Source organism: Zalophus californianus, chromosome X (genome assembly GCF_009762305.2).
Source record: "Zalophus californianus isolate mZalCal1 chromosome X, mZalCal1.pri.v2, whole genome shotgun sequence".
NCBI classification, from domain to species: Eukaryota; Metazoa; Chordata; class Mammalia; order Carnivora; family Otariidae; genus Zalophus; species Zalophus californianus.
The window spans coordinates 63,511,961-63,517,960 of record NC_045612.1 but is presented as its reverse complement, the minus strand read 5'-3'; positions in this window follow the sequence as shown (position 1 = coordinate 63,517,960).

The window sequence follows — 6,000 nt, the reverse complement described above, 5'->3', positions numbered from 1 at the left end:
ACCAGCAACCCTCAATTTGTTTCCTGAGATTAAGAATTCCTCATATCAGTGAGGTCATATGATACATGTTTTTATCTGATTGACTTATTTCCTCAGCATAATACCCTCCAGTTCCATCCAAGTCGTTGCAAATGGCAAGATTTCATTCCTTTTGATGGCTGCATAATATTCCATTGTATATATAAACCACATCTTCTTTATCCATTCATCTATCAAAGGACATCTTGGCTCTTTCCATAGTTTAGCTATTGTGGACATTTCTGCTATAAACATCAGGGTGCACATACCCCTTCGGATCCCTACATTTGAATTTTTTGGGGAAATAACCAGTAGTGCAATAACTGGATCCTTTGGTAGCTCTATTTTCAACTTTTTGAGGAACCTCCATACTGTTTTCCAGAGTGGCTACACCAGCTTGCATTCCCACCAACAGCGTAGGAGGATTCACCTTTCTCCGCATCCCCGCCAACATCTGTCATTTCCTGACTTGTTAATTGTAGCCATTCTGACTGGTGTGAGGTGGTATCTCATTGAGGTTTTGATTTGAATTTCCCTGATGCCGAGTGATGTTGAGCACTTTTTCATGTGTCTGTTGGCCATTTGGATGTCTTTGCAGAAATGTCTGTTCATGTCTTCTGCCCATTTCTTGATTGGATCATTTGTTCTTTGGGTGTTGAGTTTAATAAGTTCTTTATAGATTTTGGATACTAGCCCTTTATCTGATATGTCTTTTGCAAATATTTTCTCCCATTCTGTCGGTTGTCTTTTGGTTTTGTTGACTGTTTCCTTTGCTGTGCAAAAGCTTTTTATCTTGATGAAGTCCCAATAGTTCATTTTTGCCCTTGCTTCCCTTGCCTTTGGTGATGTTTCTAGGAAGAAGTTGCTGCGGTTGAGTTCGAAGACGTTGCTGCCTGTGTTCTCCTTTAGGATTTTGATAGACTCCTGTTTCACATTTAGGTCTTTCAACCATTTGGAGTCTATTTTTGTGTGTGGTGTAAGGAAATGGTCCAGTTTCATTCTTCTGCATGTGGCTGTCCAATTTTCCCAACACCATTTGTTGAAGACTGTCTTTTTTCCATTGGACATTCTTTCCTGCTTTGTCAAAGATTAGTTGACTATAGAGTTCAGGGTCCATTTCTGGGCACTCTATTCTCGTCCATTGATCTTTGTGTCTGTTTTTGTGCCAGTACCATACTGTCTTGATGATGACAGCTTTGTAATAGAGATTGAAGTCCAGAATTGTGACGCCGCCAGCTCTGCTTTTCTTTTTCAACATTCCTCTGGCTATTCAGGGACTCTTCTGGTTCCATACAAATTTTAGGATTCTTTGTTCCATTTCTTTGAAAAAAGTGGATGGTATTTTGACAGGGATTGCTTTGAATGTGTAGATTGCTCTAGGCAGCATTGACATCTTCACAATATTTGTTCTTCCAATCCATGAGCAGGGAATGTTTTTCCATTTCTTTGTGTCTTCTCAATTTCTTTCATGAGTATTTTATAGTTTTCTGAGTACAGATTCTTTGCCTCTTTGGTTAGATTCATTCCTAGCTATCTTATGGTTTTGGGTGCAACTGTAAATGGGATCAACTCCTTAATTTCTCTTTCTTCTGTCTTGCTGTTGGTGTATAGGAATGCCACTGATTTCTGTGCATTGATTTTATGTACTGCCACTTTACTAAATTCCTGTATGAGTTCTAGCAGTTTTGGGGTGGAGTCTTTTGGGTTTTCCACATAAAGTATCCTATCATCTGCAAAGAGTGAGAGTTTGACTTCTTCTTTGCTGATTTGGATGCCTTTTACTTCTTTGTGTTGTCTTATTGCTGTGGCTAAGACTTCTAATACTATGTTGAATAGCAGTGGTGAGAGTGGACATCCCTGCCATGTTCCTGACCTTAGGGGAAAAACTCTAAGGTTTTTCCCCATTGAGAATAATATTCACTGTAAGTTTTTCATAGATGGCTTTTATGATATTGAGGTAGGTACCCTCTATCCCTATACTCTGAAGAGTTTTGATCAAGAAAGGATGCTGTACTTTGTCAAATGCTATTTCTGCATAGATTGAGAGGATCATATGTTTCTTGTTCTTTCTTTTATTAATGTATTGTATCATGTGGATTGATTTGCGAATGTTGAACCAACCTTGCAGCCCAGGGATAAATCCCACTTGGTCGTGGTGAATAATCCTTTTAATGTACTGTTGGATCCTATTGGCTAGTATTTTGGTGAGAATTTATGCATCCATATTCATCAAGGTTATGGGTCTGTAATTCTCCTTTTTGATGGGGTTTTTGTCTCATTTAGGGATCAAGGTAATGGTGGCCTCATAAAACGAGTTTGGAAGTTTTCTTTCATTCTATTTTTTGGAACAGTTTCAGAAGAATAGGTATTAATTATTTAAATGTTTGTTCGAATTCCCCTGGGAAGCCATCTGGCCCTGGGCTTTTGTTTGTTTGGAGATTTTTGATACTGCTTCAATTTCCTTAGTGGTTATAGGTCTGTTCAGGTTTTCTATTTCTTCCTGGTTCAGTTTTGGTAGTTGATACATCTCTAGGAATGCATCCATTTCTTCCAGGTTAACTAATTTGCTGGCATATAGTTGCTTATAATATGTTCTTATAGTTGTTTGTATTTCTTTGGTGTTGGTTGTGATCTCTCCTCTTTCATTCATGATTTTAGTTCTTTGGGTCATTTCTCTTTTCTTTTTGATAAGTCTGGCCCAGGGGTTTATCAATCTTGTTAATTCTTTCAAAGAACCAGCTCCTAGTTCCATTGATTTGTTCTACTGTTCTTTTGGCTTCTATTTCATTGACTTCTTTTAGGTATAGGGTTAGGTTGTGTATTTGAGACCTTTCTTGCTTCTTGAGAAAGGCTTGTATTGCTATATACATTCCTCTTAGGACCACCTTTGCTGCCTCCCAAAGATTTTGAACAGTGTGTTTTCATTTTCATTGGTTTCCATGAATTTTTTTAATTCTTCTTTAATTTCCTGGTTGATCCATTCATTCTTTAGTAAGATGCTCTTTAGCCTCCATGTATTTGAGTTCTTTCTGACTTTCCTCTTGTGATTGAGTTCCAGCTTCAAAGCATTGTTGTCTGAAAATATGCAGGGAATGATCCTAATCTTTTGGTACCGGTTGAGACCTGACTTGTGACCTAGGATGTGATCTATTCTGGAGAATGTTCCATGAGCACTAGAGAAGAATGTGTATTCTGTTGCTTTGGGATGGAATGTTCTGAATATATCTGTGAAGTCCATTTGGTCCGGTGTGTCATTGAAAGTCTTTATTTCCTTGATCTTTTGTTTAGATGATCTGTCCATTTCAGTGAGGGGGTGTTAAAGTCCCCCACTATTATTGTATTGTTGAGGTGTTTCTTTGCTTTTGTTATTAATTTGCTTATATAAGTGGCTACTCCTATGTTAGGGGCATAGATATTTACAACTGTTAGATCTTCTTGTTGGATAGACCCTTTAAGTATGACAGAGTGTCCTTTCTCATCTCTTATTCCACTCTTTGGTTTAAAATCTAATTTGTTTGATATAAGGATTGCCACCCCAGCTTTCTTTTGGTGTCCATTAGCATGATCAATAGTTTTCCACACCCTCACTTTCCATCTGGTTGTGTCTTTGGTTCTAAAATGAGTCTCTTGCAGACAGCATATCGATGAGTCTTGTGTTTTTTTTTTTTTTTTATCCAATCTGATAGCTTGTGTCTTTTGATTGTGGCATTTAGTCCATTTACATTCAGGGTAAGTATTGAAAGGTATGAATTTAGTGCCATTGTATTACCTGTAAAGTGATTGTTAATGTATATTGTCTGTGTTCCTTTCTGGTCTATGCTACTTTTAGGTTCTCTCTTTGCTTAGAGGACCCCTTTCAGTATTTCTTGTAGGGCTGTTTTCGTGTTTGCAAATTCCTTTAGTTTTTGTCCTGGAAGCTTTTTATCTCTCCTTCTATTTTTAATGATAGCCTAGCTGGATAGAGTATTCTTGGCTGCATATTTTTCTCATTTAGTGCTCTGAATCTATCATGCCAGTCCTTTCTGGCCTGCCAGGTCTCTGTGGATAAAACTGTTGCCAATCTTATGTTTCTACCATTACAGGTTACAGATCTCTTGTCCTGAGCTGCTTTCAGGATTTTCTCTTTGTCTCTGAGACTCATAAGTTTTACTATTAGATGTCCGGGTGTTGACCTATTTTTATTGATTTTGAGAGGGGTTCTCTGTGCCTCTTGGAATTTGATACCTGTTTCCTTCCCTAAATCAGGGAAGTTCTCTGCTATAATTAGCTCCAATATACCTTCTGCCCCTCTCTCTCTTTCTTCTTCTGGGATGCCAATTATTCTAATATTGTTTTGTCTTATGGTATCACTTATCTCTCGAATTCTGCCCTTGTGATCCAGTACTTGTTTATCTCTCTTTTTCTCAGCTTCTTTATTTTCCATCATTTGGTCTTCTATTTCACTAATTCTCTCTTCTGCTTCATTTATCCTAGCAGTTAGAGCCTCCATTTTTTATTTCTCCTCATTAATAGCCTTTTTGATTTCGACTTGCTTAGATTTTAGTTCTTTTTTTCTCCAGAAAGGGTTTCTCTAATATCTTCCATGCTTTTTTCAAGTCCAGCTAGAATCTTTAAAATCATTCTGAACTCTAGTTCCGACATCTTACTAATGTCCGTATTGATTAGGTCCCTGGCAGTTGGTACTGCCTCTTGTTCTTTTTTTGAGGTGATTTTTTCTGTCTTGTCATTTTGTCCAGAGGAGAATAGATGAATGAGAGAACAAAATACTAACGGGATAACAACGTCCCCAGAAAATATACACTAAACAAATCAGAAGAGACCTGAAACCGGGGAAAAAGAAAGGGAAAGAAAGAAAAAGGAAAAAAAAAAAAGAAAAAGATAAAGATAAAAACAAACAAAAACAAAACAAAACAAAAATACTAAATATGATCAAATATGATCAGGCTGGTACATAGATCAGTGCCACACACTAGATTTTGGGCATATTTTGGTCTGTTAGAGAAAATGCCTCCCAAAACTTTAAAGAACGAAAAACTTATATATGTACAAAAATAAGGGTTAATACGATGAAGGGATGGAATATGACTGTAAATATGAAAATTATGAAAGATTTTATAAAAGGAATTGATTATATAAGAAGTTGGTTGAAAAAAGAAGGAAGAGAAATTTAAAAAAAAAGGGGAGAGAATGTGATCAGGCAGGAGACTAGAACAAAGCCATACACTAGAGATTTAGGGTATATTTTTGTCTGTTAGAAGAAAGTGTATCCTGAAATTTTAAAGAGAGCACAACATATATATATATGCCAAAAATAAGGTTAACTACTATGAAGGCATAGAATATGACTTTAAAAATGAAAAATAAAAAAGATTTTTAAAAAAAGGGATTGATAAGATGGTTGAAAAAGGGAAAATGAAAAATTTAAAAAAAAAAAGAAAAAGAAAAAGAAAGTTAAAAAAATTAACTTTGAAAGACTAAAGAATCATGGGGAAAAAGCCATGAATTCTATGTGCAGTATTCCCCTAGCACTGGAGTTCTGCCATTCTCATTGATCGGTAAACTTGGTCTTGGCTGGCTGTTCTTGCTGATCTTCTGGGGAAGGGGCCTGTTGCAGTGGTTCTCAGATGTCTTTGATGGAGGCAGAATTGCCCCACCCTTGCCAGGGCCAGTCTAAGTAATCTGCTCGGGTTTGCTCTCGGTAGATTTTGTTCCCTGCAAGCTTTCCATATAGCTTTGGAAGACGAGAGTGAAATGGCAGCCTACCAATCTCCACCCTAGAGGACCTGAGAACTCGGTGCCCCACTCCTCAGTGAGCCCCCAGAGAAAAGCAGTCATTCACTCCCGTCTCCCTGGTCTCTGGTCGCACTCTGTGCTCACCCAGCCTGTGACCCAGCGTTTCTATCTCTGGCACCCAAACCTGTATGGAGTCTCCAATCCCAGCAGATCCCTGCAGTGCGCTCCCACACCACTCCTCTTGGGGGA